The sequence below is a fragment of the Pleurodeles waltl genome, chromosome 12, assembly GCF_031143425.1.
Source record: "Pleurodeles waltl isolate 20211129_DDA chromosome 12, aPleWal1.hap1.20221129, whole genome shotgun sequence".
NCBI lineage: Eukaryota > Metazoa > Chordata > Amphibia > Caudata > Salamandridae > Pleurodeles > Pleurodeles waltl.
The window spans coordinates 572,677,890-572,692,033 of NC_090451.1; positions in this window are offsets into that span (position 1 = coordinate 572,677,890).

Below are 14,144 nucleotides of genomic sequence, written 5' to 3' on the forward strand. Positions count from 1 at the left end.
GCATGTAACCCATAGGACAGGGTGCTATGTAAGTAAAAGGCAGGACATGTACTTCTGTGTTTTACATGTCCTGGTAGTGAAAACCTCACCAATTTATTTTCCACTGCTGTGAGGTCTGTTCCTCTTATAGACTAGCATCAGAACTGCCCTCATATACTTTTAAGTGGTAGATTCTGATCTGGAAGGAGTAGCCCTGTCATGTTTGGTATTATTAGAATGGTGATAGAAAATCCTGCTTAATGGTAAAGTTGGATTTAATATTTCTATTTTAGAAATGCAGACCCCTATCAGTGACAGGTAAGGGATTCCCTGTCACTGATAGTGCCTACAGCCATGGTTTTCATGGTGGTAAGGAAGCCACGAAAACCATAGCGGTAAGCGGGGTCATAATCCCGCGGGTGGGACAGTGACAGCCGCCTGGCTGGAGACTGTAGTCTCTAGACGGGCGGCTATTACTGCCCTGGTGGAGGGAGTGGTACATTGCCGGTTTGGTTTGAGCAAAACCGCCAGTCATATTTTGGAGAAAGGTACTGCCAGCCTGTTGGCAGTACTTTTCCCCAAAATACTGCAGTCCGCCAGGGTCATAATGAGGGCCATAGTCACATCTATATTTATCTGCATATTGAATTGGTCTCCCTGTACAGGAAGGGTGGAGGGTCTCTCTCTTACACTTCAAAGGCCAGTGGCCTGCTCTCACACAAAAGGACTGGGCTGAAAAGGGAACTTTTGTACTTTAAAACCACTATTTGAAGTTTCCACCATTTCAAAGGCATTTGTGGGTATATAAACTGGGTCTCTGACCCCATCAAATCAGACACTTCTAGACCTACACTTGGACTTTGTCAGAGAGACTCCCTGGCTATCCAAAGGACTCATCTGGACTGCTTTGCTGAAGAACTGTTTTCCTGCTTGTTGCCTTGCTGCTTGGTGTGCTTGACTCTGCTGGAAGGGCTCTGCCTTCCTCCTAAAGCGCTGTGCAAGGGCTTGGATTGAGTTTGCCTCCTGTTTCTGAAGTCTCAGGGCCAACAAAGACTTCACCCCTTCCGGAAATCCTTGTGCGTTAGGAAATCGATGCAATGCCTGCAGAAATCACTGCAGCACCTGCATCGCAGCTGAAAAATCAGCAACGCCTACCGCACAGACGCAACACCTGCTCCTTTCTACCAGCATGTCCAGGATTTTCCCACTCTGTCCCGGGGCGTCAAAATATCCCCACATCGCAGTGAGGAGCCAGGACGGCGCACCTGAAATTCGATGCCACGCTGTGCAGCGTGGAAAGATACGACACATAGGCCCTCATTACAATCCTGAGGGTGAGTGATAAAGTGGCGGTATTACCATCAACAGAATGGCGGTAATTAAAGCCAAATTATGACATGGTGTGAACTCCCAGATACAGCCAATGTACCACACCAACCGCCAGGTCATTAACACCACTCACCACGCCAGTAGCCGTCAACAGCCAGGCGGAAGACAAAGTACCGCCCACCATATTAAGAAACTGCAAACCGCCACCTTTTCCGGGGCGGTACCAACGCCATCAAAAGCCTAGTGGAAACACATCACTGAAGAGACACAGGGAAGAAGAATGCCGCCATGGAACCTGAACAGCATGTTTTCCCGATGATCTTCTACGTTATACTCTACCTGGAACACCAATGCTGACGAAGGTGACTACAGCCGCCTAGCACACAAGGGAGAGAGGGAGGAAAATGAGAGTGACACACACACACGCATAACACACACCCGACACACACACACACCATACACACAACCAGCTGCACACGAAAAACAATTTGCACCCGATACACGGCAGAATAATGCAAGGGCAACAGGAATGCACAAAAGTGACTGTATTCAAATCAACAGCTAAAAAATTATCGATTTGTCAATGAAACAGATATGAACACATGTACACAAAGGGACACTGCCCAGTCCAATTTTCAAAGGGCCCACATGGCCACAGGGCACAGTCTAAGGCCCAACTCGAATCCTGACTTCATCCGGATAGAACTCTGCAGGGGCATCAGTTTGCAAGTGGGCAGGCACTTCAGCGGTGAGGGAGGGCACCTCAGCCGGATGCAGGAACAAGCCCACTGGTTCAGGAGGGGCTCCATGCTCAGTTCTCTGTCTTGGGGAGTGCAAGGCCACAGTCTCTCAGGTGGGTGACTTGCCCACGGGTTCTGGAGGGGCCAACATGCCCAGTGCTTTGTCCTGGGGAGTGCAAGGCCACAGTCTCTCAGGTGGGTGACTTTCCCACTGGTTCTGGATGGGGCAACATGCCCATTGCTCTGTCCTGGGAAGTGTAAGGCCATAGTTTCTCAGGTGGGTGACTTGACCACTGCTGCTGGAGTGGGTCCCTCGTACAGCAGCCCTTGGAGGGTGGCCTACATGGCGTCTGCTGGTGGTGATGGCTGCAGTGTGGTGGCGGATGGAGGTGCCTCCTGGGCAGCCTCTGCAGTTGGTGATGCCTGCAGTGCGGTGGGAGATGCAGGTGTCTCATGGGCAGCCTATGCAGTTGGTGATGCCTGCAGTGTGGTGGCGGATGCAGGTGCCACCTGGGCACCCTCTGCAGGTGGTGATGGCTGCAGTGTGGTGGCGGATGGAGGTGCCTCCTGGGCAGCCTCTGCAGGTGGTGATAGCTGCACTTCCTCAGCTGGCAGTGGGGGCCCGTGACCGCTGGTGGTGGTGGAGGTGTCACCCTGACAGCCTCCACTGGAGTAGAAGGCTTTGTCTCCTCCATTACATGGGCCGTGGATTCTGTACCCTTCCTGGCAGGGGTGGATGACTTCTTCCCATTCCTGTACGGAGGTGCAGGCTCCTTCCCCTTCTTGCCTGGAGGTGCAGGCTCCTTCCCTTGGAGGTGCAGTCTCCTTCACCTTCTTGCCTGGAGGTGTGTTATCCTTACCACCACGAGTAAGTGGTGCCACCACTGTCCCCCTGGACTGTTTGGCTGAGGTGCTGGGCTGGGTCTTTGGTACCCTGCTCATTCAGGCAGGACCGGGGGAGGGGGAGGGAAAGGGAAGAGGTCAAGTTGGGCAAGGAAAAGCTTTTTAGGGACGGTGGGGTGGGAAGAGGGAGGAGTGATGGGCGTGGAGGTAGAGGGAGTGGTTGTAAGAGGTGTATGTCTGTTGGATTTTTGTGCAGGTGCATGGGCTGTATGCTGATGTGAGGTGGATAGCTGTTGGGTGTGTGACTGCTTGCGTTTGTGTCCTTTAGGTGGGTGGACAGATAGGGTGGGAGAGGTCATAGGGACATGTGCATGGCTGTTGTGGAGGTGTCTGCTAGTGAGGTGTGTGTGTGCTGCTTGGTGTGGTGATGCTGGTGGTGGATGTTGTTATAGTGCATGCAGATGTGAGTGTGGATGTGACTGGGAGGGAGGTGGAGGAGGAGTAGGAGGGGGAAACCATGGAGGCAGTGGATGTTGTTGTGTCTGCAACTGTATGGTGTTTGCCTGAGTGTTTGTGTGATGAAGTGTGGTGCTTGTGTTTGTCTGTGCCACCCTTAGGTGTTGTCTTGTGTGCATGCTCTTCTGTATGTGTGCCTGGGATGGGTTGGGGTTGAGGAGAATGGGACTGGGAAGTGGTAGTTGGAAGAGGGACAGTAGAAACAGGGACAATGGCTGCCATCAGAGAGGAGACCAGAGCCTGAGTCAATCTCTGTTGGGCAGCCAATCCACTGTGAATGCCCTCCAGGAATGCATTGCATTGCTGCATCTGGGATGCCAGCCCCTGGATGACATTCACAATGGTTGATTGTCCTACAGAGATGGATCTCAGGAGGTCAATAACCTCCCCACTCAGGGCAGCAGGGCTCATTGGGACAGGGCCTGCGGTGCCTGGGACGAAGGAGATGCCCACCCTACTGGGTGAGCGGGCAACTCGCTGAGGGGCTACTGGGAGGGCAGTGCTGGTACGGGGGCTGCGGCTGTAGCTGGGGTGGTCACAAAGGTATCTGCCACCACCAGGGAGCTCCCATCAGAGGAGGTATCTGAGTCTGTGTTGTCCCCTTCAGTCTCCTCCATGGTGCTCCCCTCGCCTTCTGACGCACTGGTTCCCTCGGTGTCGGTGGACTCTGCCTCCTGGGTCCTGTGAAATGCAGCTCTCTCTTTCACCGGTGCCCCAGCTCCTCCACCAGATGATGCTAATGCACACAAGGATAGGATGACAAAACAAGAAAGGGGACGAAGGAGATGCCCACCCTACTGGGTGAGCGGGCAACTCGCTGAGGGGCTACTGGGAGGGCAGTGCTGGTACGGGGCTGCGGCTGTAGCTGGGGTGGTCACAGAGGTGTCTGCCACCACCAGGGAGCTCCCATCAGAGGAGGTATCTGAGTCTGTGATGTCCCCTTCAGTCTCCTCCATGGTGCTCCCCTCGCCTTCTGACGCACTGGTTCCCTCGGTGTCGGTGGACTCTGCCTCCTGGGTCCTGTGAAATGCAGCTCTCTCTTTCGCCGGTGCCCCAGCTCCTCCACCAGATGATGCTAATGCACACAAGGATAGGATGACAAAACAAGAAAGGGGAGAGAGAGACAAAGGATACACTGGGTCTGAAGGCCCATACAGCTCTCCATACTGGGGTAGGACCCCATCCACCAGTCGCTCCAGCTCCTCCGAAGTGAATGCAGGGGCTCTTTCCCCAGTCACACGGGCCAAGGTAGGTTCCAGACACAGGTTACAGCAGCACACGCAGCATAGGTGTTCTCCTGTTGAAGGTCAGGAAACAAGTGAGGATTGAGATAGAAAATGGTGGTCACATCCGTAACGGTGTACACAGTAACCGCCGGCGCTGATCCTCATTGGCCACTGTACTCCATAGAGCCCCATATTATTCAATCAGGAATTGAACGGCGGTGCAAGACTCCTTCCGCCACAACGCCCAATGTCAGCAGAATTACCTCACTTCCACCTGTCCCTGCATACAGGACAGGCGGTCGCCATTTCAGGGGAGGGAGGAAACAGTAATATTGATAATAACTGTGCACGGATTAGATTGGCACATACCTAGCCATTAACACTGTCCCATTACATAAGTGCACTGTGTAGTTGGGTTTCATTTTTTCAATTGTGACAGCCTACACACTCTTGTGTCCCTTAGATACCTACTGCTGCGGATGAATAGGTGGTGGAAACATACCCCCGTGTACAGACCCCTGGTGGACTTAGCTTCACTGTAGGACAGCCGCATTATCCTCACATATAGGCTGGACAGGGCCACAGTCACAGAGCTGTGCGCCCACTTGGAGCCAGACATGATCTCACCTATCCATCATCCAACTGGGAACACCCCCTTGTGCAAGTGCTAACATTGCTCCGTTTCTTGGCGACTAGTTCCTTCCAAGTGACAGTGGGCTTGGCAGCAGGAATGTCACACCCAATGTTCTCAATCATGCTGGCAAAAGTGTTGTCTGCCCTGGTAAAACAGATGTGCAGCTACATTTCTTTCCCCCCGGTGGAAGAATTGTCCAACGTAAGGCCGGATTCTATGCAATGGGACATATCCCCAATATTATTGGGCCGATTGAAGGTACATATATCGCATTTGTCCCCCCACGCCAGAATGAACAGGTGTTCAGGAATCGTAAGAGTTTTCACTCATTCAATGTGCAGATGATGTGCCTGGCAGACATGTACATCACCGACATCAATGCGAAGTATCCTGGGTCAGTGCATGATGCCTTAGTTCTGAGGAATAGCAGCATCCCAAATGTGATGGCCCAACTACAGAGGCAGAGGGTGTGGCTAATAGGTGATCCTTGGTCCCCACCCACTGTATGTTAGTGTATGCCTTTTGGTGTTAACCACATAGGATTGTGTGAGGCTAAATGTGCTCCCTCAATACTTGCAGGTGACTCTGGCTACCCAAACCTATTGTGGCTGCTAACCCCTGTGAGGAATGCCAGGACAGGGGCATAGGAACATTATAATGAGGCACATGGGCGAACCAGAAGGATCATCAAAAGGACCTTTGGCCTCCTGAAGGCCAGGTTCAGGTGCCCCCATCTGAAAGGTGGATTCCTGTGCTACTCACCCAAGAAGGTCTGCCAGATAGTAGTGGCATGCTGCATGTTGCCCAACCTGGCCCTTAGAAGCCATGTACCTTTTCTGCAGGAGGAGGAAACTGGAGATGCCCCTGTGGCAGCAGAAGACTCTGAGGACAGTGAGGATGAAGAGGCAGAGGATGAGGACAACAGAACATCAGTTATCCATCAGTACTTACAATGACACACAGGTGAGCCAGTGCAACTGCACAGTTCTATGACTATTGGTGTATTCTGTGTGGCTGTAGCATGATTCTATTAACTTACTTTTATCTCAACTTACTGTCACTTATGTTTTGTCATTTTACAGATGTTGGTGACATGACAACTGTGTAGTGATGTGCTGACTACAGCCAGCTACAGGTCATTATTTCTATGCTCTCACAGTGTACAGTTCATTTGCAATGAATGTGACTTTTTCCATAAATAAACATTTTCAAAACATAAAATACTAGTAGTCAAGTTGTGTTCAAGGGTGTTTATTGTAGTGCTAATGATTGAAGGGAAAGTGCAATGGAATGGGGTGATGATGGAGTAAAGTCCAGGGTATTGTTCCGGTCTGTTTGTAGCACAGGTGCAGTGTCCAAGGGGCCACTGGAAGGGGAGCAACAGCAGTTCAAAGTGGACAAGGTGACTGAGTGGGACACAAGGGGGACAATCAGGAGAGTCTCATTTCCTGGTGGTGGTCTTGGCAAGTGTCTCTGACTTCGGTCTGGGTCGCAGGGAACGTTTGTGGGGTGGTTCACCTTCTGCAGGGGGAGGGATGCTGGTGGCCTGCGGGTCCTGTGGCAGGGCATCCTGCCTACTAGCAGCACTGGAAGTGGAGGGTGGTTTGATGGACTAGCTAGTGGCAGAGGCCTGCTGGTGTGCTGTTGCCTCCCTCATGATGTTGGCCATGTCTGCCAGCGCCCCTGCTATGGAGATCAGGGTGATGTTAATGGCCTGCAAGCCCTCCCTGATCCCCTGATACTGTCCCTCCTGCAGCCGCCTGTTCTCCTGCACTTTGCTGACATTGGCTGGGGTACCTGTGGGGATGTAAGTGATGTATTATGCTTCATGTGTGTGACATATTGTACAACCCTGGCTTCCTCTCTATCGTTGGTGTTGCCCTGCCACCTTTTGCTTGTGTATGGTGATGTGTTGTGGGATTGTTAGTTTCCCATGCTGTGCATGCTTTTGTGATGGGTGTCCATGCAGGGCTGGGAGGTGTGTCCATGCATTGGTATGGCACGCAGGGCTTGGCATTGGGGTTAGTCATATGTGTAGGTGCAGTGTGTGGGATGAGGTGGAGTGATAGGAGTGAGGGTGAGGGGGTGTAATGGCATGCAGGTATGGGGGGTGATAAGTGTTAAATGTTGACTTACCAGTGTCCAGTCCTCCGGCTACTCCAGTGAATCGCTCAGGATGCAGGATTGCCAAGACTTGCTCATCCCATGCTGTAAACTGTGGGGGAGGAGTTGGGGGTCCACCCCCAGTCCTCTGTGTGGCGACCTCGTGCCTTGCTTCCACGGAACGTACCTTCCCCCGTAGGTCGTTCCACCTCTTCCTGATGTCGTTCCTTGTTCTTAGGTGCTGTCCCACGGTGTTCACTCTGTCCACGGTTCTTTGCCATAGCTCCATCTTCCTTGCAATGGATATCTGCTGTACCTGTGCTCCAAACAGCTGTGGCTCTACCCTCACAATTTCCTCCACCATGACCCTTAACTCCTCATCAGTAAAACAGGGGTGCCTTTTTGGGGACATGGGTGTTGTGTGGTGTGTGTTGGTGAGAGTGTGATGAGTAATGTGGTGGGGTGTGTGATGTTGGGTGAGTGGGGGATGTATGGGTGTAAGTGATGTGTGTCTAGTTGTCGCAGTGGTCTTGGTGTCAGTCTGGTGCCAATACTTTGTATTCGTAAAGGGTTGTGGGTAATGTGGGTGTGTGTTTTATAGTGCTGTGGGTGTGGTATGTATATGAATGTCAGGTGTGTGTCTTTAGTATTGGCCAATGTGGTGTTGTTTTGTATGTGGGTGTCCAATCTGGGCGCTGCGGTATGTACCGCCAATGGTTTACCGCTGTTGAATGTCCGCTGTGGTGATTCTTGGGTCATAATGTGATGGGCATTGTTTTATTGGCATAACGGTATGGGTGTTGGGACTGCCACTTTTGCACTGACCCTTGGGCTGGCGGATTTGTGTATCTGGCTGTATTCTGTTAGATTGGCGTGTGTGTATGTGTGATAATATGGCGAGTGGATATTCACCACCGCAGCGGTATGTTGGTGGCAGTCACCGTGGCTGTAAGCAGGATTTACCGCCAGGGTCGTAATGAGGGCCATAGCCTTAGCTGCTCCAGAAAATTCAACACAGCACCCTATCCTTCAACGCATCTCCTCCTCTGCCATATCTGTGTGTCGTTCTTTTTGATGCATCCCGGGTACTGTGTGTTACAAAGATGCAACCACTGATTCTTAAGGATTGAGGCTCTTTTCAACCTTTACAAAGTGTTGTGTCAACTTGCGCATATTGGATTTTTATTGTTTTCATCTTATTTTATTCAGATAAATATTATCTATTTTTCTTAACTTGTGTGGTGCATTTGTGTGGCGTTTTCACTGTATTACTGTATGAGTTATTGCACAAGTACTTTAGAAATTGCCTTCTAGGTTAAGTCTTCCTCCTCTGTGCCAAGCTACCAGAGAGTGAGCACACGATAATTTAGATTGTGTTGTGACTTACCGTGACTAAGATTGTGGTCCCTACTTGGACAAGGGTGTATACCTCTGTCAACTAGAGACCCAATTTCTAACACCCACACTCTTCAAATAAATAGTGTTTTTCCAATACTCATAGCCTTCTACAACAAGCTGGGAAACAAAGGAATCTGAGTAGATCAATTTTGTGGAGTCAGTTAGCAATATTTTCTTTATTCTAGAATTCGGCAATTTGAAATAGTAAGATTCAGCATTTCTAGTGTCATGTCCAGTAAAATACACAAACTTACCTACATATGTTTTGTAAATCACAATAGGTGGTATTGAACAATGTATCCATTGTGTATAATTGTAAACTGATCTTGGAGTACTAGCTCGGTGCAGAAAGCAATGTCCATAATGGTGAAAACAAAACATTTCCCCATAATTCGCTGTGTTCATATACATTTCTTCACTTTCAAGTACTTTATAATATCCAAGCTCAGAAAGCAAAGAATCAACTGTTTTAACATCTCATTCACCGGAAACAATACCAGGTGTAATTATATCACTCAAGAAAATTTTAAACACATATGGAATTTGAATGACCTCAGTAGGACCATATATGTCAAATGGTACTTTATCCCACACAATCCCTTCCGGAATCAGAACTGCTGAAATTTTCATAAGGGTCAAGTCTCTTTGGACCTTATGGGAAGATAGGTAAGGAGTCAAAACCTCATCCACCGGCTTGACTGCAGAGCGGTCAGGAAGATAATCATTTATCAAGAGAAAGAAGACAATAAAAGGCAAGAACTAAACCAATCCAAAGCAGAAAGGAAAGCAATGTCAGCAGTATCCACAGATAATACCATAGATAAATAAAGTAATTGTTCTTAAGCCACATGAACAGCTTATGTGTCTATGACACAGTCTCCATTGCAGAAGCAGATGAGTTAGAAGAAAAGTCATCAATGTTGACAAAAGAACCAGAAGCAATCTGGGCAAACAAAGGAGCTGGTGCTGAGCTGGTGGATGGACACATTTGTGGTGGTTTATAGGAAGCAATGTCATTCATCTGTGTTGAACTTGAATAGTAAACTTCCACATCTCAGATGTTTCTTGTCAATGAAGTGGTAACAGGAATCAGCACACGCTCATTCTCCACCCACCCCATGCTTGAGGAGGCAGTTGTAGCACTGGTACTTGCAGAAGCGTTGTGTACAGCTTGTAGAAGTATATCCTGTTGGGTAGTGAGAGGGAAACAGGTGATACCCAAAGGACTTTTTGGTCCATTGTGCAGGATCAACCACATGGTGCAATTTGACGTTATCAATTGAAACAAATCTGTTCTCTCTGTAACCAGGCAGCGGTGGTATGATGACAGTTCTGGGAATGTGTACTCCCAGAATTGTAACCGGTGCTCTGTAGGATAGGCTAAACTCCTTTCCACAGCAATCATTTCACTCTCCAGATTCCTGACTTTAGAAATCTAGCCTGTAGATGTTGGCAATTCCCAAGGTGGCAACACAGGCAGGTGAATTCTCATCATGGAATTGTTGTAGCTCCTGTAAAACAGCAACACATTAATTTATGTCAAACATCACCAAATCCATCAAGATCAGGGACATACATAGGTATACAGAAGAGAACCTCATATGGGGTGCGACCTCCCAAGGACCTTCTGGGCAGATTGTTTAGTTCTTTCTGGACCCCATATAGATGATGAAGCCAACTACGGCCTGAACCTAAAACTCTTGCTGTTAAGGACTGCTTTAAGTCTTGATTGCTCCTCTCCACTATGCTGTTTCCCTCAGGATGATAGGAAGAGGAATAATGAAGCTGAACACCCATCTTTCCCATGGTGTCATTGAATGCCCTAGAACCAAAGACAAGGCCCTGGTCCGAGTGGAATGCTGCAACTGCATATGCACTGATAAAGAGTTGCAAATCTTAAATAACCGTCCAAGCTCCAGTCGACCTTTGTGGCCATACCCACAGGAGCCTACAACAGGAATCAACAGTGACTAGGATGTGTATGTAAGTACCATCAGGCTGTACGGGACCACAATGGTCTAGGTACACACATTATGGTGCTTTGTTGGAAATTAGGAGGGATGTCTGCAGTGGGCGTTTGATGGTGGACTCTTGAATTTGTTGGCAATCGTCACAAAAAAGGACATATTGCTTGGTCTGATTGTAAATGCTGACCATCAAAAGTGTTTTTGCAGTAGAGATATTGTAACCGCCACACCTTGTCGTGAGTAGAAGCGACACCCTGAAGTGTTGCTTTGATTAGATTTAATTTCTGGTCTTGGTTGATGATCACACGATTGCCAACTCTTGGAATTGTAGCAAATGTAATGTTTTTAGCACTGAGGTGGTAAAAATATTTTGCAGGATATGCTTTTGGTAAAGGCTTGCCACAAGCTGAAGCTTTCACAGCAGACAGCATCTCATTATCCAGTCTTGTATGAGAAGGAGTTATTGCAGCAACTGAAGCCATAGCCACTGCAGATTTGGCAGCTGCATCAGCCAAAGTGTTTCCTACAGTGTGTATTCCTACACATTGATGGCCCAATGTATGTACTACATGAGCTTTTGGTAGTCTGTCCTAAAGGCTGCTAAACTCCCCCAAAAGTTTCTATGTGTAATGGTGTCCCTTTTAGAATCTCTGAAGCCATTCAGGCACCAGTGATTCAGGTAATCATTCTTGGACTGGACACAATAATACAAATTACACACAATCAGATGTGATAGATCTGTATCCGTATGTTCCAGTGTCAAGACAAGAGCCCTAGGGTCTGTGTGTAGGTGTTCTGAGAGTAGAAAGAGTGTTTGTGGAAAGAGTGGAGTGTTTGTGGGTTAATTCCCAGAACAGCTAATTGATGAAAATCTGGAGCAACCCTTGCTGGGGCAGTGATCAAAGTCTGCACAACAAATTGTATTACACGTCTATATGCTGCTACTAGCTCATTATAAAGTGTGTGCACTTCAGCTACTGGCATAGCCTGCACGTTGGGATGTGATGTGTATGTGCTAAGTGTTGGCCACGTTGGTCCATTGTTACTTAAAGGACCTAATATCAAGGATTGTATTAAATGTAGAAGGGTGCCATTGAACAGGTTTTGATGTTCTTGATAAGAGAGAGGTGTCTCTAAGTATTGATAAGCTTGGTCCTGTTGTGGTATGTGTTCTCTTCTGTATGTGTGAAATGTATTTGTATTTGCATCTCTTTCAGGGAAGGTGATCCAGGAGTACAATATTTCTGTTCTATATGTTTTGTGGGTTTCCACATTGAATATAACATCTCCACCCTCTTCTGTTAAGCCATGAGCTAAGAGAAACTGGAATATCTGCAGTTCTCTCTAATATTTATCATGTTTGATACATTAAAGAATAGGTATTAGGGTTGGGAACACCAACGGGGGGAAAAATACTTTTGTGGTTCAATCTTCAACAACCTACAGCCTAGATAGGTGCTCCATATTTAGCTGAGGAGGATTGTCCCTAAGACCACGGACATCCCTGTTTAATAGTACTTAGGGTACCTTCATTCTGTGTGAGACAGAGATACTCAGGAGACTCATCAAACTAGTACCTACACCATTGTTGGTGGCGCCATGTTGTATGGACTCGTATTACCATGAGACTGCTAGATTTGGGGCAGTAGCACCTCTTCTTGTAGGCAACAGAGTCACTCCCACACCAGTGGGCAGCTGTCAGCCCAATCCTGCCAGCTCTCTAGCAACACCTCAACCAAACCCAAACAATGAAGGTGATTTGTGGCAGCCTAGCGCATGGAATGGGGATATGAGCCAAATATGTTGCTGCAGTGTCCGTGAGAAGCACATTCCATCCACCTTACCTTGGTACAAGGTCAGACCTTCGGGCTCAAGATCAGGCTCAGTAGAGAAACTAAGACTGAGGTTGGCTGCAAACCGGCATGCATTATGGATGGAAAACCCTGACTGGAAGCCTCTATGATGCCCTTTGTCCTACAAGATATTCATATAGGGGGCATGTTTCTGTTCTTGCACAGAAGCCTAATATGGGTATGTACCTAACGCAGGTCTCTTTACATAGTCTTGTGGCGGCAATAGAAAATATTATCCTGTGTGCCTTGCATTCTGTTCTTGTTAACCCAGAGTAAAGAACATGATGCAAAATATGTCATCCATAACAATGATAGTGACATACTTGCAGATTAATGACTGATTATGAAAATAAAAACATTGTTGCCAAACAAGCTGAGCTAAAATGAATAAAAAATTAATACAATACCCTTTATCTGGGTAAAAGGGCAGAGGCGGCAAGCCTAAGCGAAGCCACCACTATGCCTAGGCAGGGACCACATATGGACCCACAACATTTTAATTAGAGAGTATTGCACTGAATTGTTATAGTAACTCCCTTCTAGAACATTAAAAGGACTCTTGATTTTTTAAGATGTTTTTTAAAAAAAACATTAACCTTAATAGGCTGGATAATGTATAAAAAAATAGCTGAATCACATAGAGAAACTTTGGATGAAAAAAAGAAAAGGCATGAGTTTAGTATTCTGAATGACTGTTTTGGTTTATATTTTAGGTTGATGTCATTGCATCCTGCCCAACCAGTTTTTCTCCATAAATAGATAGTGTAGTGTCCAGAGGTTGTATTAACTCCTTTGTGAGAGATGATAGCCAAAGTAGTAAAAGTTCTTTCCAAAAGTTATATTTGTCCAGCTTAAAAGTTTATAATCTGAGTTTCCAATTTGGAACCTTCTGCTCTGCATCATTGTAGCATTACTGTAAGGTGTTTTCCAATTCTTTGTAGAAAAAATACAGACACAACGACTGATCTGCAGGTTGGGCATGTCATATGTTGGTTTGCATTTCTGTACAAATTAACAAAAGGCACAGTTTTAGAATCCGGTAATGTTAAGTAGAAAAATCGTTCAGAATAGGTTAAAGTGCTAGATAAGAAAGAGCAACCTTCAACGTCATGGTTCCATTTTTAATTGAGTCCAAATCAATCATCAACATTTACTACTTCTTGTTCGAAGACTCCAAGGATGACCATAATAAATTATTGTGTGTCTTGTTGAGTGTTGAGAGTAAACATTACTGATCTGCTAAATGCACCACAAAGATGTTGGATCCCTGAAGTAGAATGTATTATACTTCTGCCAGTCATTAAACGTTGCAGCAAATTATACAGTGCAGAATACATTCTCTTAGATACTTTTTGTTGAATTTGGTTTACTACATGGGGTAAATGAAACAGTACATTGAGAACAACATTTGCAAAGCAGTTGACAGCTGAACTGTTTTCCAACTGGTAACCTACAATTCCTTTGCCATTTTCCAGTTTTTTCTCTTTAGCACCCTCTGTGTTGTCCTTTTCGTTTCTTGATGGTCCGTAGACTGTTTTGTAATCTTCTGCTTTAGA